Source organism: Dromiciops gliroides, chromosome 3 (genome assembly GCF_019393635.1).
Source record: "Dromiciops gliroides isolate mDroGli1 chromosome 3, mDroGli1.pri, whole genome shotgun sequence".
In the NCBI taxonomy this organism is placed as follows: Eukaryota; Metazoa; Chordata; class Mammalia; order Microbiotheria; family Microbiotheriidae; genus Dromiciops; species Dromiciops gliroides.
The window spans coordinates 545,982,688-546,007,314 of NC_057863.1; the positions used below are offsets into that span (position 1 = coordinate 545,982,688).

Below are 24,627 nucleotides of genomic sequence, written 5' to 3' on the forward strand. Positions count from 1 at the left end.
AGTGAAGAGATGGAGACTCACTGAGAGGAAGAAGCCTCAGAGGGATGGTGCCAAATTGTGTGGGCTGATGGTTCAATGGTAGGGATAGAAGCTTGGTGAGGAGATTAGGGCTAAGTGAGAAGATGGGGTTAGCAGATGAGAAGGGGTGTTAGTAAAGAGAATGAGTGCTAAGAGAGGGCAATGAAGGGATGGAAGTTTATTAAGAGAATGAGACCTCAGCAAAAGGATAGGGTCTCAGGAAGAGGGATGGGGTGGTGCCCCAATAAGAAACAAAAGGGCTCTCAGAGAGGATGAAGGGTCAGTAAGTCCCATGAAGTCTCAGTGATGGGATGGGGGCTCAGTGAGTGGATAAGCACTGAGTAAGGAGGTTGAGTCTCCTTGAAAATCAAGTGAGAGGCATGAGAGAATGAAGGGAATGGGACTCTGATTCATGTGGGGGGCTCAGTAAGGGATTTCAGGGTACAATGTGGGAATGGTAGCTCAATGAGAGGTGGGTCCCCAGTGATAGACATGAGGATTCACTCTGGGGTTGGGATTTCAGTAAAAGATAGGAGCTCATTGACAGAGATGGGATGTCAGTGAGGGCAATGATGGTGGCCAAGGATGTTGGCCAAGTAGCACAACAGGAGACCAGTGAGAATATAGAGTCTCAGATATGGACATGGAAATGGAGTGTGGGGGTGGGGTTCAGTATGGATATAAGAGCTTAGTGAGGAAGATGTTGGCTCAGCGAGTAGGAGGCCATGCAGGTGCCTTCTCAGGGCTAAAAGAACCTGCTACCCAGAGAAGAGACTTGTTAAACCCCCTCTATACCAGGAGAGAGCAGTGTCTCTATCTGTTAACCTCAGATGGCCTCACATTGATGGCCTATCATGTCCTCCCCCCCCCGCCCCCGCCCCTAGATCTGATCAGACATGCCTGTATCATCCTTTCTATTGCCTGCCTTCAAGGAGAGAACACCAGTTCAAGTGCAGAGGACAGAGAGCTGGAGAGGGAACCTAGGGAGCTGGAGTAGGGAGGGCCAACCCTAGGGGTGTGGCCTCTGCTCAGTGGGACCATCCCAACCACAAGCCTGCCTTCTCCACTGAGCTGCTCGAGGTTTGTCCCAGCCAGAGACAGAGAGGGGAACGAGAGGAGAAGCACAAACTTAGGCAGGCAGAAGGAGATTCAGAAACAGAGGGAGGGAGAGAGAGACAGGGAAGGAAGGAGAGAGACCCAAGGACTGGAGTCAAACAGAAAGATACAGGGAAATACAGAGAAAGAAAGTAAGAAATACAGGAACATAAGGAGAGGGAGATTCAGTGACAGACAGACAAAAGTGGAGGCTAACAGGGACAGAAACGGAGGTTAGTGAAGAGTGGGTGAATAAGTGTGATCAAGCAAGGCTGCTCTTACTAATGGGCTGGGGACACCCAGATGCCTATCTGCCTTTGTAAGATTTGACTGAGCCTTGTGTCCCTGCCTGAAATCCCACCATTAGCATTTCATTTTCCTTCACACGGGTTTTGACTTTTAAAAGGTGGTAAGATAACTGTGAAGCTCCTTCCCCTAGAGGTAACCTCAGAGCAGTTTAGCAGTTTCAGATCAGCACCAACAACATAGGACGAAGTTCTGGTAAGTGTTGAAAGGGAGGGAAGGATGCAGGACCTGGGGGTCTGGAGGAGGGGCACAGGGAGCTCTGGGATGGGAGGGCGATGACAAGCACATGGGGGAAGTGGGGAATGGGCTCTGGGAGGGAGGCGGGAAGGTCTTAGGCAGCAGATCCCTGCTTTACTATTGAGGTGCCCTCGTGTCACAGAAAAGAGGTGGAGATACAGTGGAGACACAGATACAAGAGACACAAAGAGATAGACACAGAGGGAGAGATGGACTAAAAACAGGAAAGTGACAGGCAGGAGAGACAGTTTAAAAAGGGAGATAATTTCTTTTGTCAAAACCCAGAGAGGTGGTTATTGCATTTTAACAGAAGAGGGAAAGTGAGGCTTAGAAAGGGGGAATGATTGGCCAACCTCCTGATTCTCTAAATTCAGTGCTATTTCCCCTATAGCATAGGAAAGAGGCAGAAAGAGGTAAGGGGAGACAGACAGACAGACACACAGACAGACACAAGGCAGAGAGGTGGAGACAGAGAGAGACACAGACACAGACACAGACAAAGTGAGACAGAGAGAAACCGATGGAGACAGAGACATAGACACAGACAGAGACACAGAGACAGATACAGAGACAGAAACAGACAGAGAGAGAGAAACTGGGTGGGGGAGTGGAGGGGAATGAACCAAATGGTGAAAAGAGAAAGATTGGTGTGATGTTGCGATTGAAACGAAGACAAACACAGAAAATTCAGAGATAATGCCAGAGATCACTGGTTCTTCTATGGGAAAAGAGGAGGGGAAGGAGGGCCTAGGCAGAAGCTGAGCCTGAGGAGGGTGGAGGGCCAAGAACAAAGGCTTCTCAGAAAGCAAAAAAAAAAGGATCAGAGGCCAAGGTAACCAAGCAGTCAACCTTGAGGTTATGTCCCTGAATTTAAACACTGGCTGAAAGCCAAACTCCCAGTTTGTAACCAATTTACCAAGGGCAGGGCCCAACATGCCTCCCCAAGCTAGAGAGGAGGGCTTTCTGCCCAGAATTTGTAGAGCCTTGCAGGGTCAGGAAAAAAGAAACAGAGAACCAAGATTTGAAAATCCTACTTTTAAACTACAGAGAGAGAAACACAAGCAAGACTCAAGGAAGGACTGCCAATGTGGGATGGGGGGTTTAGAGAGCGGAGACTACAGACACAAAATGCTCTATTTCTCCCCCCTCCCCCCCAACAAAAGGCCTTTAGGAATCTCAATATTAGTGATTGCAGTAGCCATATTAAGTTTAGTCATTTTACAAATGAGCAAATTGGCACTTAGCAAGGGAAAAAAATGACTTGTCTGAAGATACACAGCTAGTAAATAAGAGAATCTTAATTTCTCACTTGACCCACTGACTAATGGGTATAGGATTCAGAGCTAGAAGGAACCTTAGAAATCATCTACAATTTACAAATGATGCCCAGCTAGGACAAATGACTTGCCTAAGGTCACAAAATAAGCAGAATAACAGTTGTTCCCTAATGATATAAGTTGACAGAAGTGGAGCCATTTAAACCCAGAGAACAAAAGACATATACAGTGGATACGATAACTATCTTCAGATGTGTGAAGGCCATGTTAACCTTAGGAAGAGTCAGTGATCCTTTCTTTCTGTATCTGTAAAAGGAGGCTCATTATCTTTGTATATTATAGTACCTACCTCACAAGTGTGTTGTGAGTATCAAATGAGATTATGAATGATAACCTTGCAGTGATATATAAATGCCAGGTATGATCATCACTGTCACAACTGTTACCATTTTTTTTTTTTGCAGGGCAATGAGGGTTAAGTGACTTGCCCAGGGTCACACAGTGTCAAGTGTCTGAGGCCAGATTTGAACTCAGGTCCTCCTGAATCCAGGGCTGGTGCTTTATCCACTGCACCACCTAGCTGCCCCCATGACTGTTACTTTTGAGGCAAAGGGCCCGGTCTTGTTCTGCCTGGCCCCCAAAGACATAAATAGGCACGCTGGGGGCAGGGGGAAGTTGCAGTTACAAATTCTGCACTATGTAAAGAAATGCTTTCTTATGATTGTTGTCGACTGTTCAGTCATGTCCGACTCTCCATGACCCCAGGTGGGGTTTTCTCGGCAAAGATACTGGAGTGGTTTGTCATTTCCTTCTCCACCTCATTTTGTAGATGAGGAAACTGAGGCAAACAGGGTTAAGTGACCTGCCCAGGGTCACACAGCTAGTAAATGCCTGAGGTCAGATTTGAACTCAGGTCTGTTCTGACTCCAAGCTCAGTGCTCCATCCACTTTGCCATCAGAATGGAGCTGTCTAAAACTGTCATTATCTGCCTAGGTAAGATGTGAGAGGTAGGGAGGTGGTGGAGAAGGAAGATGATATTGAGGTCCCCATCACTACAGGTCTGCAGGGAAGGCTAGATAATCACTTTGAGGGGACACTGTACAGGGGATCCATGCTCAAGTACAGGATGCTCTCTGAGATGCAATTACATGACACAATAACAGGAGTGCTGGCCCTGGAACCAAGAAGACCTGAGTTCAGATCTTGCCTTAGATACGAGGTGTATGACCTTGGGCAAGTCACTTGACCTCTGCCTCAGTTTCCTCATCTGTAAAATGGAGATACTAATAGCATCAGCCTCCCAGGGTTGTTGTGAGGTATAAATGAGGCAATATTTTAAAAATATTTTGCAAACCTTAAAGCTCTAAATAAACCCTAACATTTGTTATTATGCCTTCCAGTTCTGAGATCGCTTCATTCCCAACTTTTCCCATTCCTGAGCCTATCCCTCTGTTACAATACACATCCTGCCTGGTGTTTTGACTCTGCGTGCTGTCTCATTTCCAGGTGAGCAGCTCCTAAAGTCAGGGGTTTGGGTGTTCTCCATTTCTCCTCTCCACCCTAGCCTACAACCTCCCCGACTCCCAACCCTAGATATTGTTGGGACTCAGGAAATGCCTGGTCAACGACGTTTTTTTCCCCTTCTTCTCTCCCTGGCAACCTCCCCTCCCCTCCAGGCCAGCCACCTGGTGTTTCCCTCTTCCCAAGCCCAGGGCAGGGGTCAAACTCTCCTCTCTCAGACAATGAGATCCACTGGCCTAGCAGAAATATCCCACTTGGGAAAAGCATTTCCTCTCCATCTTGGCCCTTTCCGATTTGGGCTCAGATGCTTCCCTGAAGCCATCACAAGTGAGCAAATTACGCATCTCCCACACTTACAGGCAACTTGCTATAAACTGGAAACTGCTTTGGCCTCCTTAGGAGTCAGTCGACCTAGGGTTCAAGTCGTAGCTCTGTTACTAACTAGCTGGGGATCCTTAGGGAACTTCTTGCTGGAGTGATGATCCTCATTCTTAGTCTGCTTCTCTTACAGGATTCTTCTCTTATAGAAGGACTGAATGTAACGATTTGTAAGAATGTACTTTGTAAAGTCCTAGGACAGGCCTCTTCCCATAACAGCATTTGCTGCTCCTCAGTGCAAACTGAAGAACGTCATACAGATGTGAAGGGTTATTATAGCTGTTGTTTTTATGGCTGCTGTCACTTACTCCATGTGTGACCTGGGCTAAGTGAATGCCCCTCCAGGACTCAATTTCCTCCTTTGTGAAATGGGTATAATTCCTGTCCTGCTTCCTTCCCTGGGATGTTAACAATAATGATAGCTAGCATCGTAAAGATTGCAAAACCTTTTATGTTATCATCTTTGATCCAGTCCTGGAAGGTAGGTGCTATTATTATCCCTATTTCCAGAGGAAGAAATCAAGGCTTAGGCTGAGTTGCCCAGATTCATGTAGCCAATAAGGCTCTAAGGCAGTAGGTGGCATAGTGTATAAAGTGCTAGGACTGGAGTTGTGAAGATCTTAGTTCAAATCTGGCCTTAGACTTGAGGTTTACTAGTTGTGTGACCCTGGGCAAGTCACTGAACCCTGTTTGCCTCAGTTTCCTCACCTGTAAAGTGACCTAGGGAAGGAAATGGCAAACCACTCCAACATCTTTGCCAAGAAAACCCCAGGTGGGGTCATGGAGAGTCAGACTGGATTGAACAACAATAAATTTTGTATTTTTAAGATTTGTTTTGTTAAACATTTCCCAATTATATATATATATATATATATATTAATATTCCTTTTTTTATTTTGCTGGGCAAGGAGGGTTAAGTGACTTGCCAAGGGTCACACAGCTAGTAAGTGTCAAGTGTCTGAGTTCAAATTTGAACTCAGGTCCTCCTGAATCCAGGGCCGGTGCTTTATCCACTGTGCCAACTAGCTGCCCCACCCAATTATATTTTAATCTGGTTGGGTGCACTTGGGAGCACTGGGAGCCATGGTGAGTTTGATACCTCTAACCTTCCATCACTGACATCTGTGGCTCAGTGGAAAGATTCAAATGACCCGGGTTCAAATCCTGACTGCCATTTACTACTTTGGACAAGTTAGTCAGTCGGTCAATAAACATTCATTCACAGTAGCTATTATGTGCCAAGTACTGTGCTAAGGAATAAAAATCCAAAACAAGATTGTTCTTCCCCTCAGGGAGCTTACAATTGAATAGGAGAAGACAATATACAAATGCAGAAGCTCAAAGTGAGGGGAGAGGGGAGGTGGCGGAGCTACTTGATCACAGGAGCATGAAGTGGCATCATCTCTCTTGGGCTTCAGTTTCCTCAGCTGTAAAATGAAGGGAGCTGGACTCAATGAATCCTAAGGCTCCTTCCCTCTCAACATCTATGGGATCCTCTCATCTTTGGGTCCCTTCCAAATCTGATCTGCAGGACTGTGAGCAAGGGTGAGATTGTATGGGTTCAGGCTGCATAGACAGCGAGTGATTGAGGAGTTCAGAGATGGAAAGGGCCAGTGTGGGCTGGGGCAGTCACGCAAGTTTTCGCTGAGAAGGTGTAGGAGGAATGTTGGACCAGAAATGGAGTCCTGATTCTGCTGCTGGCAAGTTGCTTCTTTCTGGGCTTAAGTTTCTTCCTCTGGAAAAGAACACTTGGTACTTAGCACATTGGCTGGCACATAGTATATTTAATAAATATTGATTGATTGATAACAGGCTTGGCTTAGATGATCCCTAAGTTCCCTCTAGCACTCTCATTTTATAACTCCATGGTTCAGTGGATAGAGACCCTGGACCTGAATTCAAATTTGACCTCAAATACTAGCTATCTGCCCTTGGGTAAGCCACTTAACCTCTACCTGCCTCAGTTTCCTCATCTGTAAAATGGGAATAATAATTGCATCTACCTCACAAGAGTCATTGTGGGGACCGTTTGAGTTAGTATTTATAAAGTTCTTACATGGTGCCTGGCACATAGTAGGTACTTAAGAAACACTAATTTCCTTCCTCCCTGACTTCTTGGACTTGAGCTAGGCTGTCTCTGAAGGAAGAGTAGGATTCAGAGTTGGGGGAGGAAAGGGGAGGACTATGACATTCTGTGGAAGAGACTCGGGATCAGGGCCAACCTGTACAGAGTCATGGATGGGGAAGGTGGGAGGTTGTGTGGGAGAAATAGCAAAGAGGCCAGTTTCACTGGTTTCTCACTGGAGTGAGAAAAGAGGAATCATGTGTACCAAGCCTAGGAAGGAAGTTAGAACCAGTGGCCAGATGGTGAAAAGCTTTCAGAGCTAAACAGAAGAGTTTGTAGAGGGGGAGGTGGGAGCCATTGGAGATTTTTTTATTTTTTATTTTATTAGTGAGGCAATTGGGGTTAAGTGACTTGCCCAGGGTCACACAGCTAGTACGTGTTAAGTGTCTGAGGCCGGATTTGAACTCAGGTACTCCTGACTCCAGGGCGGGTGCTCTATCCACTTTGCCACCTAGCTGCCCCACCATTGGAGATTTTTGAACAGAAGAGTAATATGGTCCTAAAACATGTGTTTTAGGAATTTCACTTTGCCAGTTTGTCATAGGATGGATTGAAGAAGGGAGAAGTAGAAGGCAGACCAATTAGGAGGCCATTCAATAGTATAGATGAGAGGTGATGGGGGCCCTGAACCAAGATGGTGGCTGTGTGAGTGTAGAGAAGGCAACAGATTCAAGAGATATTGTGGGGGCAGTTAGGTGGTGCAATGGATAGAGAACTGGCCCTGGATTCAGGAGGACTTGAGTTCAAATCCAGCCTTAGACACTTAACACACTTACTAGCTGTGTGACCCTGGGCAAGTCACTTAACCCCAATTGCCTCACCAAAAAACAAAAAACAAAAACAAACAAACAAACAAAAAGATATTGTGGAGGCAGACTAAGTTTAACAAAAGAAACCACAAATTCAACAAACACATATGATTCCCCCCAAAGGGAGAAGAACAATCAGCCAATGTTTTCATTTATTAGGGCCCTCAGAAGATGAGTCTTGCGAGTTTGGGTGTGAGTCTTTCAAGGATTGAGGATGAACTGGGGGGATATGTGAAGCTATGGGCTATAGAGCAGTTCCCAAGTGGATTCCTTAAAAAAAGCAGAAAATCCAAAAGACAAAACTATCTAAAATCCCAGCTCCCCCACCCAAGTTAGAGCCCAGAATGCTTCTCTGTACCTTCCCCATAGTCTTCATTTCTGTTATATTTTTTGGATGTAAAGTGTTAGCAGGGGTCAGGAAGCGGGTGGCTGAATCTGGAATGGGGTTGAGAGGAGTAAAAATCCCCTCCTGCCCCAGGGATCTCTGCTCCTCTGACCTTCCCTGGAAACTACCAAAAAATGCGGGACTTCTCCACGGACCCCCCAGTCTGCCAAGGCCACTCTGGGCCAAGTAGCAACAGCTGGAAACAGCATGACAGCAGACCTTCAATGAGGTCATTGCTCTTCCTGTGGAACGACCCAGTGGGTCTACTGAAAAAAAATTTCCCTAATCTACCCAGCCCCTCCCTGCTTTCCCCTAACATCTGCTGCAGCATGGACCCAGTTTGCCAGCCTTCCCCTTAGTCCTACTCCCACCCTGTAGGGTGACCCTTGGTATAACTGAGGGACTGACTAGGTGAGCTTCGGCCTTGCTCCAATCTTTGGTGTTCATCTTCATGAAAGGGGATGGGCTTGCATTCAGGAGAGCACTAGCTTTGTTGCTGTGACTTCGTGCAGATCACTTCCTCTCTCAGGGAGAGTGTCCACTTCTATAAATAATAATAAAGCTATGCTCATGGAACAATAATAAATCTGTGAGTAAAAACAAAGCAGGGGAAACTTGCCTTACCTACCACATAGGGTTAGTGTTCAGGAAATGCTTTCTAAACTGGAAAGCATTATAGAAATGTGAGATGTCAAGCAAGAAAGCAATTCACAAGCAAGTGTCAAGCACCCACTGTGCCAGGCCCCATGCTAGGCACTAGGAATATGAGAACCAAAGTGAAAGTCCCTGCCCTCAAGGAACTTTTTGTTGTTGTTGTTGTTGTTGTTGTTTTTTGGTGAGGCAATTGGAGTTAAGTGACTTACCCAGGGTCACACAGCTAGTAAGTGTTAAGTGTCTGAGGCCGGATTTGAACTCAGGTCCTCCTGAATCCAGGGCCAGTGCTCTATCCACTGTGCCACCTAGCTGTCCCCGTTGTGGAATTTGTAATCAATTGAAGGAAGTGAGGGAGGGAGGGAGGAAGGAAGAGAAGGAAGGAAGGAAGGAAGAAAAGGAAGGAAGGAAGGAAGGAAGGAAGGAAGGAAGGAAGGAAGGAAGGAAGGAAGGAAGGAAGGAAGGAAGGAAGGAAGGAAGGAAGGAAGGAAGGAAGGAAGGAAGGAAGGAAGGAAGGGAGGGAGGAAGGAAATAAGCATTTATTAAGTGCCTACTGTCTGCTAGGCACTGGTCAAAGAACTTTTGCCATTATTATCTCATTTGATCCTCACCACAATCCAGTGAGGTAGGTGTTATTATTATCCCCATTTTATAGTTGAGGAAACTGAGGCAAATAGAGGTTAAGTGACTTGTTCAGGATCACACAGCTAATAAATATCTGAAGTCAAATTTGAACTTGGGTCTTCCTGACTCCAGGCCCAGGACTCTGTGTACTATAGCCCAGGCTAGCTGCCCCTGAGGAAATATGAACATAGATATAAAAGTAATGAATACAAGGTGATGGGGAGGAAGCTGGGCACTAGCAGATCAGGGGATCAGGAAAGGGTCCAAGTAGAAGATGGTGCTTAAGTTGAGTCTTGGAGGAAACTGAGACTTTTAAGAGGTAGAGAAGAAAAAAAATAGGCAGAGAAGAGGAGGCCATGCATTCCAGACAAGGGGAACAGTTGCTGCAAACAGCCGTGTGTAAGAACTGTTTGGCCAGCCCAGAAAGCATGTGAAGGGAGGAACGTGTAAGATTTGGAAGATTGACTGAAGCCAGATCAAGAAGTACTTTAAAGGCACGACAGAGGTATTTAGATTTGCTCCCGCAGGAAATTAGAACCACTGAAGTTTATGGAGTTGGGTTGGGGTGCCAAGGTCAATTCTTGGATTTAGGAAAATCACTTGAGCAGGTGTGTGGAAGATGGATTAGAATGAGGAGAGCCTTGGGACAGGGAGACCAACCAGAAAAATTCAGGAATAGTCAAGGTGAGTAGTTGATGAGGGCTTAAACTTGGGTGACTGTGGGTAGAGAGAAGGGGATGTGGTAGGAGGTATTCTGTGGAGGTATAAATGGCAAGACTTGGCAAATGGTTGGATGTGTGGTCTGAGGGAGGCTAAACTGTCCAGTCTCAGCAATACGGCCACAGGGCATGTACCAAAAGGAGGTCAAAGACAGGGGGGAAGGTCCCATATGTACAAAAATATTTTTAGCCATGGGTTTGTGGTAGTTAGAAAAAACCAAAACAATAACCTGGAAATAAAGTGGCTGCCCATCAACTGGGGAGTGGCTGAACAAATTGTGGTATTTGAATGTAATGGAATATTAATTTCTCAACTTGGGCAGTGGCTATGTAAGTGGAGAAAAGAGACCATATGAAAGAGATGGTGTGTGGATAGAAATGACCAGACAGGAAGCTAACGGATTGGATGCATAGGGTGAAGGAGGGGTGAATTGTCCATGTTGAGGTTATAGAACTAGGTAATAGGATGATGATGTGCCCTCAAAAGAAATAGGAAAGGGGGCTGCTAGGTGGCTCAGTGGATAAAGCACCAGCCCTGGATTCAGGAGGACCTGAATTCAAATTCAGCCTCAGACACTTGACACTTACTAGCTGTGTGACTCTGGGCAGGTCACTTACGCCCCATTGCCCTGCAAAAAACTAATTAATTAATTAATTAATTAAAATTAAAATTTAAAATTTAAAATTAAATAAAAAAAAGAAATAGGAAAGTCTGGAAGAGGAATGGGTTTGAAGGAGAGGTACCAAGTCCTGTTTTGGACAGGTTAAGTTTGAGATAGGTATTTGAGCTATTTCTCCATTTATCTATCACCTGTCTATCCACCTATCTATTCATCTATCCAGCTACTATCTATCATCTATTCCTCTCTGTCTGTCTCTGTCTGTCTCTGTCTGTCTCTTTCTCTGTCTGTCTCTGTCTCTCTGTCTGCCTCTTTCTCTGTTTCTCTCTGTCTCTCTCCTTGAGACAAGCTCTCTTTAGAGGTGTGGAAACCTAAAATGGCAGAGTTGTGATTGACCTTAAAAAAATTAAGAAAAGTCAGACCTGAATAAGACCTTTAAGATCCTTTAATGCATAAGGTTCTTAATCCAGTGTTTGTGATCAGGTATCCATGAATTTGAACTAGAAAAAGTCATAGCTTTCTTTTCAATAACCTTTAGCTGAAATCTTACATTTCCATCAATTATGGATTTTTAAGAGAACAGAGTTTGAGGTATCAAAGGCTGCTCTAGATTGCCAAAGGTCTCCATGACACAAAAAAGACTAAGAACCTCTAGTCTAGATAGAGGGGCATCTAGGTAGTATGGTGGACAGAGAGCCAGACCTGGCATCAGGAAGACTTTTCCTGAGTTCAAATCTGGCCTCAGGTGTTTACTATCTGTGTGACCCCGGGCAGGTCACTTAACCCTGTTTGCCTCAGTTTTTCATCTATAAAATTGAACTAGAGAAGGAAATGACAAACCCCTCCAATATCTTTGCCCAGAAATCCCCAAATGGGGTCACAAAGAGTTGGACAGGACTGAAAATGACTGACCACCAACAACAAAGTCTAGATAAAAAATCCCTCCCAGCTCTAACATCCTATTTTCTAAGTTCCCTTTCAACACTGACATTTTCTGTTCTAAGGTCTCTTCTAGCTCTAACCTGTTGGGTGTCTATAAATAAGAGTTAAGTGGAGGCAGGGCCTGATTTTTGAATGTCTGCAAGGGGAGTTTAAACTAGGCCATGTATTAATCCCTACCAGGCAGCCAATTTAGCATTTAAATTAACTTCCCCCAAGATATGAGTTATGAAAGGGAAAATTTATGCTTAATGACTTGAATTGAAACCTTAGTGATTAAGGAGAATCTAATAAGATGAAACCTACTAGAAGTAAATGTAAAGTCATGCTTAGGTTCAAAAAGTCATCTTCAGGGGCAGCTAGGTGGCACAGTGGATAGAGCACCGGCCCTGGAATCAGGAGTACCTGAGTTCAAATCCGGCCTCAGACACATAACGCTTACTAGCTGTGTGACCCTGGGCAAGTCACTTAACCCCAATTGCCTCACTAAAAAAAAAAAAAAAAAGTCATCTCCACAGCATAAGATGGGTGGGGGGTGGGGGGTGGGGGACTTTTAGTGAATGCTAAGTACAGTATAAGTCAGAGGTCCGAAATGACAGCCAAGAAATCTAAAGTAATGTTAGATTGTATTACATAGGATGTCTATGGCTTGAGGGGTGATAACTCTGTTCCCTGCCCTGGTCAGGTCATACATGGAGTGCTCCGATCAGTTCTTGGTGCCACAGTGTAGGAAGCTGCAGAGTGTCCATAGAAGGGCAGTCAGGATGGTGAAGGAAGCAGAGACCATGCCATATGGCAGGACCACTAGTGAAAGAAATTAAAGGTGAAGAAAAAACTCTAGGAGATTCAAAACACCAATCCTGTACTTCATAGAATGAGAACGAAATAACAAAATCACATTCATGGAGGAACAGATTTTGGTTAAGAAGTTTACTGCAAAATAAAACAAAACAAAACAAGAAAGGACTTTCACTGTTGAGCCAACTGGCCTGTAGCTCACACAGGCTCCACTCTCTTCCCCTTTTGAAAATCAAAACAATCCTTGCCCTTCAGTTCTGTAAGACCTCTGTTCTCTGCCATCTTCAGTGGCTCAGCAAGCAGACCCATTAGTTTTTCCAGGGATATGATTTGTCAGGGTTTAGTGACTTTAATTTACCAACAGCAGATAGGTTCTCACTTATTACCTCCTTGAATTTTAACTCAATGATAGTCTTTTTTGTTCCCTCCTTTCCAGTCCAAATAACTCAGGAGTGCTAGAATTGGAGTCACAGGGCCTGAATTCAAATCCTCTCTCTGCCATTTACTCTGAGACTTTTTTTTTTTTTTTTTGCGGGGCTATGGGGGTTAAGTGATTTGCCCAGGGTCATACAGCTAGTAAGTGTCAAGTGTCTGAGGCCGGATTTGAACTCAGGTACTCCTGAATCCAGGGTCAGTGCTTTATCCACTGCACCACCTAGCTGCCCCCCTTTTTATTTATTTTTGTTTGTTTTGTTTTTTTGGTGAGGCAATTGGGGTTAAGTGACTTGCTCAGGGTCACACAGCTAGTAAGTATTAAGTGTCTGAGGCCGGATTTGAACTCAGGTCCTCCTGACTCCAGAGATTTTTTTTTTAAAAGGTTATTGAGGGGCAGCTAGATGGCGCAGTGGATAGAGCACCAGCCCTGGATTCAGGAGTACCTGAGTTCAAATCCGGCCTCAGACACTTAACACTTACTAGCTGTGTGACCTTGGGCAAGTCACTTAACCCCAATTGCCTTACCAAAAATAATAAAATAAAATTAAAAAAAAAAGGTTATTGAACCTCTCTGGTCTTCTAAAATGAAGGGGTTGGATTTGATGACTTTGAAGGTGCTCTCCAGCTCTGAGTCTATTATGCCATGAGCCTTGGACTTGATGATTATCTTCATATATTTGAAGGGCTGTCCCACAGAGGAGGAATTAGGCTTGTTCACTTTAGCCCCAGAGGGTACAATAAGGAACAAACAGTAGAAGTTGCCAACTGGCCAATTTGAACCTGACATGAGAGGTAACCGCCCGATCAATCGGGGCTATAAAAAGTGGAATGAGCAGCCTCAGGAAGTAGTGAGCTCCTTCTCACTTGAGGTCTTTGAGCAGAGCCTAATGATTACTTGTCGACTATATTTTCATGGGCATCCCTTTTTGTATGGGTTGGACTGTGTGGCCACTGAGGTCCCTCCAGCTCTAAGACTCTGTGCTCCCAAGCTGTCACAGAGTGACCTGAGACATTTGAGGAGGGAAGTATTACTTGTAACTGGGGAGATCAGCAATTCCACAGTAAAAGGAGTGGGGGTGGGGGACATAAGCTGAGGCTTAGAAAGAGAAAAAAATTTAAAGCGAGGAGAAAGAATACAGTTAGGGATGAGATTAGAGTAGGTTCTTGGCTCCAAGATAGAAAAGGCAGGAGATGAATAGTTTATTTCAGGGAGGAGTTTTCAGTTTTAAGACATTGTAAAAAATAAAAAGACATCATATAGTTTCCCAAAGACAGTCATAGAGTCATGGGTATTGAGCTGGAAAGGACCTCACAGGGCATTTAGTTCAAACCTTCCATTTCACAAATGAAGAAACTGAGGCCAAGGGAAGTTAGGTAACTGGTATCTGTGGAAGGTAGATTGGAAGGAAGAGATTGGAGGCAAGGAAATGGATTGAGGCAAATAGTCTTGGCAAGGGGTGATGAGATCCTGCATTAGAGTATCCTAATGGGAGGGGTGGAGGATGGGGCTGGATATGAAAGGCATCATGGAGTTAGAATGAATAAGATTTTGCAACCAATAGGATGTTGGAGCCAAGCAAGAGGGAAGAGTTAAAGATGACTCTGAAATCTCTAGTCTATGGAACGTGGTAGTGCCATTGGCAGAAATAGGGAAGTTGGGGGGAGGGGAAGGGTTAGTGAGAAAGCTGATGAGTTTGGTTTGGGACATGTGGAGTTTGAGGTGGCATTGGGGCATCCAGATGTCTGGCAGGCAAATTGGAGAGGAAGATGGGGAACTAGAACTCAGGGGAGGGAGAGGGACTGGAAAAGGATTTTGGAGTCATTAGTAGAGAGGAGATAATTAAAGCCAGGGGAGTGAATGAGATCCTACTGGTAGTATTCAAGCAGCCTGTGGCCTCTGACCCTGAAGAGAGACTAGGGACCCTGTGCTATGAGGATCGGTGATGCAAGATGCTGGGGGCTTCCTCTAGTTCTCTTCATATTGCATGGAGAGTAATGGTACAAACAGGTTGTCCGTGAGTTATCACTGGCTCTTGACACATTACTACCACTGCCACCCTGTTTCTTACTGGCCATCTAACATCCTTTATATCCCTTCTCTTATGCAGTTCTTAGCCGTTAGTGTGTTTAGCTATTTATACTGACCATGTGCTCGCGCACGCGCGCGCGCACACACACACACACACACTATTGCCTTTTGGTTGACCCTCAACTTCAATTCTTGGTAGGCCAATCTCAGTATTCCATGAATTGAAGCGCTATAATGCCACTCTAAGATTATTGTTAAAGAGATGGGCTTTTGATTCAGGAAGGAGCTTGGAGTCATTAAAACTGCCGTGTAATTTCCTAATGTTGATCACAAAATTCATAGGTCTAGAGCTAGAAAGGACCTCAGAGGTGATATAGTCCAATCCCTCCATTTCATAGGTGAAGAAACCTTGAGGTCCATAGAGATTCAGTGACTTGCCCACGGTCATACAGGTAAGTCAGCATCAGATACAGTATTTGAATGCAAGTCCTCAGACTCTAGAGCCAAGCCCCTTTTCACTATAATGCATTGCCTATAACCTACCTTCTTTTCTTACTCCTGTTCAATTCTGTGTCTACTTTATTGCTCAAGTTCAAAGTCCAGCTTGTATATAATGGGTTTTTTTGTTTGTTTGTTTTTTGGTGAGGCAATTGGGGTTAAGTGACTTGCCCAGGGTCACACAGCTAGTGTTAAGTGTCTGAGGCCAGATTTGAACTCAGGTCCTCCTGAATCCAAGGCCAGTGCTCTTTCCACTGTGCCACCTAGCTGCCCCATATATGTTTCTTTTTTTAATTTTATTTTAGTGGGGCAATGAGGGTTAAGTGACTTGCCCAGGGTCACACAGCTAGTAAGTGTTAACTGTCTGAGGCCGGATTTGAACTCAGGTCTTCTTGAATCCAGGGCTGGTGCTTTATCCACTGCTCCACCTAGCTGCCCCCCCCCATATAATTTTTTTTAAGCGAGGCAATTGGGGTTAAGTGACTTGCCCAGGGTCACACAGCTAGTAAGTGTTAAGTGTCTGAGGCCGGATTTGAACTCAGGTACTCCTGAATCCAGGGCTGGTGCTCTATCCACTGTGCCACCTAGCTGCCCCTCCCCATATATGTTTTAATGGACCAGTTTTCACCTTGTCTGTCCATCTGCAGCTACGTGGCTCAGTGGATAGAGCCCTAGTCCTGCAGTAAGGAAGACCTGAGTTCCAATCCGGCCTCAGATACTTACTACCTGCATGACCCTGGGCATGCCACTTAACATTTGCCTGCCTTAACTTCCTCCACTGTAAAACAGAGATAATAATTGCATCTACCTGGCATTATTGTGAGGATCAAATGTGATAATATGTGTAAAGTGTTTAACATAGTGATTGGCACACACTAGGTGCTCAATAAATACTTGTTTCCTTTTTTCCAATTATATGCAAGACCCTGAGTGCAGAGCTTTGCATGTGGTTGGCCCATATCTATCTGTTGAACTTCGTTCATTTATTTGACAACCATTTCTTTTTTGCCTACTGGCATCATAGAGAGGCAGTGAGACAAAATGAAGAGGGACAGCTAGGTGTCACAGTGGAAAAAGCACCGGTCATGGATTCAGGAGGACCTGAGTTCAAATCCAGCCTCAGACACTTGACACTTACTAGCTGTGTGACCCTGGGCAAGTCACTTAACCTCAATTGTCTTAAATATCCAGGGACATCTCCAGTTATCTTGATATATATCTTGCCACTGGACCCAGATGGCTCTGGAGGAGAGAGTAAGGTCAGTGACACATGAACACAGATGACTATGTTCCAGTATCACAGGATAAGCTCATTAAAGAGGTGTGAATAGGGGCAGCTAGATGGCACAGTGGTAAAGCACTGGCCCTGGATTCAGGAGTACCTGAGTTCAAATCCAGCCTCAGACACTTACTAGCTGTGTGACCCTGGACAAGTCACTTAACCCTCATTGCCCTGAAAAAAAAAAAAGAGGTGTGAATAAAATGTTTCCAAGGGCCTAGGGGGAAGATTGTTGATGACCAAGGGGATATAACAGAAGGCTTCCCAAAGGTTTTCCAGTTGGGTCTTCAACAAAGAGGAGGAATCCAACAGGGGAAGAGTAAGAGGAAGAGGGAGGATCTTCCATGGCACAAGGAACTGAATAAGCAAATGCAGGAAGACAGTGCATTGCTGGGATTGGACAATTGTCCAGTTCAGCCACTGAATAAAGTGTGTGGAGAGACTCATATTAGACAGGGTTGCAAAGGCAGGATGGTAGCAACTATGGAGAGACCTGGATGCCAGACAAAGGAGTTTGAACTTTATTTAGTAGGCAGTACAGAGCCATTGAAGACTTTTGATTCTGCCACAGGGATCAAAGCTAGAGTGGAGGTGGGAGCCAGTGGATGCAGGAAGATCTCTCCAGAGGAAGGCTATTTCAAGAGCCTATGCAGGTGATAATGAGAACTTGTATGATCAGGGAGAGAAGGAGAAGGCTGATGCAACAGATGTTGCTCAGGTGGAATTGTTGAAAGGTCCTAATGGAAGAGAGTAATTTCTGATTTTACAGAGTAGGAAATTGGCACTGGGAAGGGAAGGGAAGGGGTAAGGGAGAAGGGAAGGAAAAAGGGAAAAGGGAAGGGAAGCGAAGGGGTAAGGGAGAAGGGAATGGAAAAGGGAAAAGGGAAGGGTCTTCATGACCCTGTGAACCATAGCACATCAATACTGTCCATGGGACTTTCTTGACACAAATATTTGAGTGGTTTGCAGTTTCCTTCTCCAGCTCATTTTAAAGATGAAAAATTCAGGCAAACGGGGTTAAGTGATTTGTCCAGGATCACACAGTAAGTGTCTGAGGCCAAATTTAAACTCAGGTCTTCCTGACTACAGGCCCAGTGCTCTATCCACTGAGTCATCTAGCTACTTCAAAAATTGTTTAGTCATTTTCAGTCATGTCCACCTCTTCATGACCCCATTTGGGGATTTCTTGGCAAAGATACTGGAGCAGCTTGCCACTTACAAATGAGGAAACTAAGGCAAAAAGTTTAAGCAACTTGACTTAGGTTAAATAGGAGTGGAAGTTAGAAGGGAGGAAGAGGAGCAGAAAGGTAAGACTAGGAGGGGAAAGGGGAGAACATAGAAGATGGAGTAAAGGAGGAGAAGAGATGAGGTAGAGGAGAAGAGGAAGAAGAGATTAAAAACGTGTCAAGTTAGTGGCAGCTCTAAGACTAGAGCCCAAGACTGACTCTTAGCCTAGGACTCTTTCCATTATAGGATTCAGATGGGTGGCCACTGGACCAGGATTCATACCACCTCCACCCCCTAGTCAGACCCTAAGCCCATTTCTTAAATGCCTCCAACCCCCTCCTCAGTGGTCAGCTGCTGAGGCAGAACCAGAGCAACCAGCATTCCTGCTAAGGAGCACTCAGTAAGTAAATGCTAAAATGAGGATAAGGAACAAGAAATAAGTGGTTTTATATGCCCCCACACACACACCACACACACAGAGCAGGAGAAGTCAGATCCCCTTATACCTGAAATTTGAGCTAAATACTAGAGTAGGGAGGATGATGAAATAGAAGAAAGACAGACAGGGGTATGGCTTAAATGAAATTGGCTCTTGAGGGTGGGAAGAATCCAGAAGGTTATCGGCATTTGATGCCAAGGAGACATCAGCTTCTCTTCCAAGTTCCTAATTCCCAATTCCTGTAGGCATCACAAATTTCCCTTATTCCCCTCCTCCCCTTGGCCCAACTTGATCTTCATCTTGAGAGGTGATTGGCAGGGAAAGGGAGGGTGGGTGGAAGGAAAAGACTTTTATAGCACTTAAAATCACTTGTAATGAATTCCCCTCTCTGGGCCTTAGCTTTGGTCTCATAGAACATCAAAACTGGAGGAAACCTTCAACTCCAGCCCTTTAATTTTAACAAATGAGAAAAACACTCAGGATTACATAGGCAGCAAGCAGCAGTGGCAGTATTCAAACCTAGGTGTTCTGTCTCCAATTTCAAGGTTATTTCCACTATCCCACACTGTAACCCCTATAATATGTGTAATCATAAAAATAATAATGATAACAGCTAGCATTTACATAGCACTTTAAGGTTGGCAAAGTGCTTTATATATGTCAACTCATTTGATTCTCACAACAACCCTGAGACACTATAATTATCCCTACTTTTACAGATGGGAAAACTGAGGCACAGAGAGGTTAAGTGAGTTGCCCGGGGTCACATAGTTTTTAAATGTCTGAGACACCAAGTCCCAAGCTTTTGTCCACCGTGCCACCTAGCTGGGGGAGGGGGGCATTTCTGCCTAGTGGTGATAAAGCCAGTCACAAGGTTTCCAATACTCGATCACCAGGCTACCTAACTCTTCTTGATCACTAGCATAAGGCAGACTTTGCCTCTCCCTCTCGAAATTTGAATCACCAATGCCAGCCCCACCAACCTGATCCAGACCAGCCCCAAGACATTTCACCATTTGCTCATTCCCAGTTTCAAGAATTTCCCCTTTCTTTTTGTCACTCTGTTAATGGCACCTTTGACCTATTCTTTCTGAAAGAACTGGGAAACCTCAGTCCTGTCCTCTCCTGTGGAGTGGAAAGAGGCCTTTAACTCTCTCTCCACTCCAGTCCATCCTCTACTCACCTATCAAAGGACTCTTCCTAAATCCCAGGTCTGACCATCACTTCCCTTATTCAATAAACTCCAATGTCTCCCTATTACGTAACTCCAGGATCAGGTATAAAATCATCCATTTAGCTTGTAAAGCTCTTTATAATTTGACCTCCCCCTTCCTTTCCATCTTCTTACATCTCACACTCCTTTCCACATATTATTTCATCCAGTGGCATTGACCTCCTTCCTGGTCCTCAAACCAGATGCTCCATCTCCCAACTCCGTTCCTTTTCTCTGGCTACCCGCCCCCCACCCCGTGCCTGGAATGCTCTCTCGCTTCCTCTCCTCCTGTCTTCCCTAGCTTTCTTCAAGTCACAGAGAAATTCCCATTTTCTATAAGCTTTTCCTTATCACCTTAATTCTAGTGTCTTCCCTCTGTTGATTATTTCTAATTGATCTTATATGTACCTTGATTATACATAATCATTTATGCATTGTCTTCCCCATCAGACTGTGAGCTCCTGGAAGGGAGGGACTGTTTTGCCTTTCTTTGTATCCCCAGGGCTTGGCACATTGCCCTTTGGCATATGATAAGCCCTTAATAAAGGTTTATTGACTTACAATTGACTGATAGATTGAGAGGATGGCTACCTGGCATATTGCTAGGATGTGTAGAGTGATCTTCCTTTGGAAATCTCTTAGTGAGTGAGGCCTCAGAGGTTGTTTTTCTGAGAACCTGTGAAATCCAGATCACAAACACTTGGCAAAGACTCTGGGGTGTTTCAGAGAGAGAACAAAGGTGGGGAGCAGGGCACTAACTCCTAGCCCAGAGAGGCTCCCTGCTGGGAACCCTGGGTCATATGGTTCTGGGCCCAGGAGGCCAGATCTGGGAGGCTTTCTTACCCATGGTTCCTCCAGCCTCATAAGAGAAGATTTGGCACCCTGAAAGGACTAGAGACAAGATGCTAGATGGAGCAGCTAACAGACAATTGATGACTAACTGATTTATTGACTGGCTGAATGAGTTTTCAATTGATCAAACTATGGGCTGACTAATTGATAACTCTTGTGGTCCAGAGGAAAATTCTATCACTTCCTTTTCATCTTCCTGTATTCTCAGACCCCAGAATCTATCCCCCTGGAAAAAGCCATATAAGTAATCTATTAGATCAGTTCCAGGTCACCTTGAGAAGATTTTTAATTAAGCCAGGCAGAGAACTGAGGACAACAGTAGAAGACATTAGCAAACAATTAGGGGGCTTGGGGGAAGGTTGGGGTGGATGAGAGTTGGGGAAACAGGAAACTGAGGGGCAGACATTGGGGAAGGGACCCTTTTCCTAGGTCCAGCCCCAAGAGGACTGGCAGTGGACTTGGGGCTAAGTTGTCAGCTTTGCTGCTTTAGGCCTTGAGGGCTCAGTGGAGCCCAGCTCTTGTGCCCCCATCCCCACCCTGGGGTATGGGATCTTTCTGAGCCATGGGAATTTCCCATTGGCTAAAAGCTCCCCCTCAAATCCCCTATCCTCCCTCCCCCATTAGGGCTCATCCTTCCCTCCATCCCCGATGACTGGCTCGTGCTCTAGGCCCGGGAACCCCAAGCTCTGAGTCCTGTGACTTCCATGGATTGGGCTTCTACTTCTGGTCAGATTGACCCAAGGCAATGCTGCCAGCCCAAAGCCAGTTTGTGTAATAATAATAATAATAATAATAATAATAATAATAATAATAATAATAATGAGAAACATCATGGCATAATAGATCACTAGTCTCAAAGTCAGGAAGCCCTATGTCCAAGTGCTGCCTCTCATTCACTGGTTGGCTGATCACAGGAAAGTCATGTAGCCCCCAGATAACTCTCTGAGGACTCATAGTAGCAGGTGAATCAATCTGCATTAGTGGAGGGCACTTTCACACTGGAAGTTTCCCACATGGATGAAATCATCAGTTCTGATGACAACAACAATAGAAACAGCTCTTTTGAGAACACTTTAAGGCATATAGAGTATTGTCTCTCTGACAGCCCCATGAGGTTGGTTGTTCAAAGATCATCATTATTATTTTATTGAAGGAAGGAAGGAAAAAAGGAAGGAAGGAAGGAAGGAAGGAAGGAAGGAAGGAAGGAAGGAAGGAAGGAAGGAAGAAGGGTAAAATTTGAAGTAACTGAGGAGACAAAGGTTCAAGCTTCCAAGCATGTCACTTTATTAAGTAATGCACGCCAACTGCATAATAAATTGGGACCAGGCCTCCTCATCTTGGCTTTGGATCCTCAATATAGGGAGAGACAGATTTTTATGCATTAAAAGAAAACAACAGAATATAAACTAGGATACAGGGCAGCTAGGTGGTTCAGTGGATAGAGCACTGGGCTTGGAATCAGGAAGACCTGAGTTCAAATGTAGCCTCAGATACTAGCTGTAGGGCAAGTCACTTAACCCTCCTTGCCTCAGTTCCTCATCTATAAAACGGGAACACACTGAAGAAAGAAATGGCAAATCATTCCAATATCTTTGCCAAGAAACCCCAAAGGGTCACATAGAGTCAAACACGACTGAACAATAACAAAAACCAAGACACGAGATTAATCTATTTCTAATTAAAGAAAAGATTAGGGACTTCCCAAGTTGGGAGGGGAAGAGCAAATAGGTACAATTCCCTGAAATCAGAAATAATAGGTGTCCCGCTTCCCCCCCCCAAAGTGTCTGTACTCAATCAAAGGAACATGGAAAGAATAACTATGGCCAGTATGGGGCCAGTTTTCAGATAAGATATATGGGTTGCTTGAGATGTATAATTATGAGGAAACTCCTTGCATCAATCTTCGGATCGGACCATGTTTCTGGTCAGCATAACCTAGGTCTTAGTTAAGGGTCTCTAAGCAACAGGTAAAGGTGGTTCAGCTTCCCAGCCATGCAGGGCTAGGTTCAAACAATATAATGAGGTTTTCTCCCAATTCCCACAATTGAATACATTTTTCTCAAAGGACAGATTTGGACCTTTTGAATAGGAAGAGAATTGAGCTAGATTCAGAATTGAGTTACAAGATGGAGTTGATTTGGTTCACACAATTCAAAGGAAGGAAGGAAGGAAGGAAAGAAGGAAGGAAGGAAGGAAGGAAGGAAGGAAGGAAGGAAGGAAGGAAGGAAGGAAGGAAGGAAGGAAGGAAGGAAAGAAGGAAAGAAGGAAGGAAGAGAAGAAGGAAGGAAGGAAGGAAGGAAGGAAGGAAGGAAGGAAGGAAGGAAGGAAGGAAGGAAGGAAGGAAGGAAGGAAGGAAGGGAGGGAGAGAGGGAGGGAGGGAAGGAAGGAAGGGAGGAAGGAAGGAAGGAAGGAAGGAAGGAAGAGAAGAAGGAAGGAAGGAAGGAAGGAAGGAAGGAAGGAAGGAAGGAAGGAAGGAAGGAAGGAAGGAAGGAAGGAAGGAAGGAAGGGAGGAAGGGAGGGAGAGAGGGAGGGAGGGAGGGAAGGAGGGAAGGAAGGAAGGGAGGAAGGAAGGGAGGGAGGGAGGAAGAAAGGAAGGGAGGGAGGGAGGAAGAAAGGAAGGGAGGGAGGAAGGAAGGAAGGAAGAAAGGGAGGGAGGGAGGGAAGGAAGGGAATGAAGGAAAGGATGAAAAGGAAGGAAAGGATGGAAAGGAAAGAAAGGGAAGAAAGATGGAAAGGAAGGAAGAAAGAGAGAAAGAAAGGAGGAATAAAGGAACAGAGAGGGAGGAAATAAACATTTATTAAGAGCCTACTATGTGCCCATCACTGTGTTAAGCACTTTATAAATATCTCTTTTGATTTGTGTGGGGGCGGGGTCAATGAGGGTTAAGTGACTTGCCCAGGGTCACACAGCTAGTAAGTGTCAAGTGTCTGAGGCTGCATTTGAACTCAGGTCCTCCTGAATCCAGGGCTGGTGCTTTATCCACTGAGCCACCTAGCTGCCCCCATCTCTTTTGATTCTTACCACAACCCAGTGAGGTAGGTGCTATTATTATCTCCACTTACAATTGAGGTACCAGAGGCAGAGAAATGTTAAGCAACTTTCCCAGGGTTACACAGCAAGTAAGTGGCAGATCCAGGAGTCAAACCCAGTTCTTTAGTCCCCCTACTTTAGTATTCTTTCCATTACATCCTTCTTAGAGCAATAGGACTTAGCTATGTCCCTTAGGTTAGCTGGTTCCTCACTTGTTACACTCTTATCCCTAATTTCTCTGTGTCAGTTGATGACCCATCCCCCTCCTAATTTACAGTCTCCTCTCACTTCAGTACAGGACGGTTACGAAAAGTCCAAGGCTCCAAGGTTTCCAAGTATCTCCCACCCATAACCCTTGGTTTTTCACCTCCCCTCCCCACCCCTTACAGCATGTTACTGTATACCAGAGTTATCTATGTTTGTATTGCATCCTCCCATGCTCTCTGTGGACAAAGACCTTGTCTTATCTATCTAAACTTTGCTTCTCCTGATTCTGACATGATGCTCTCTGCATGTGGAGCATGTTTAAAAAGCAAAGGTTGAACTGAATAGATGGTGAAAAACTGAGTCCCAGAAAAGGGAGGTGATTTACCCAAGGTCACACAAGTAGGAGGAGTCAGAAGCAGCCTTCAAACCCCTTTATCCTGACTCCAGGTTAAATGCTCTTCCCCTCACACCACGCTGGCTCTCTAGGAAAATGAGCCCTAGACTAGATTTGAATATCAGCTGGCTCTGTGTCCCTCCGGAAGTTTCCTCCCCTCTCTGAGCTTCAGGTTCCTATCTGCAAGAATCAAGATAAGCAACCTTCTTGCTACCTTCCTCACAGGGATGTGGTAGTTCTTTGAAAATTATAAAAGCATTACTCAGCACCAAATATTAGTAAATGCTACAAAGTTATAGAAAAAATGGTGATAAGTAGGGCTATTTTTGTGGTTGTCGAGTCATTTTTCAGTTTTTCTCACTCTTCGTGACCCCATTTAGGGGATTTTTTGGGCAGAGATACTAGAGTGGTTTGTCATTTCCTTTTGCAGTTCATCGTACAGGTGAAGAAACTGAGGCAAATGGAGTTGAGTGACTTGCCCAGGGTCACACAGCTAGTATGCATATTTTTAAATAAATAT

General features: G+C 44.9%; 1 protein-coding gene across 2 annotated transcripts in view; it reads left to right on the forward strand.

Annotated features, from left to right (window-relative positions):
- Positions 1-1,087: 1,087 nt before the first annotated feature.
- Positions 1,088-24,627, forward strand: part of SLCO2B1 (solute carrier organic anion transporter family member 2B1) — a 100,038-nt gene continuing 76,498 nt past the window's right edge. For both annotated transcript variants that reach the window (XM_043996406.1, XM_043996407.1), the window contains exon 1: positions 1,088-1,614. The gene's annotated coding sequence lies outside the window, so the exon portion shown is untranslated. The remainder of the gene's footprint in view (positions 1,615-24,627) is intronic.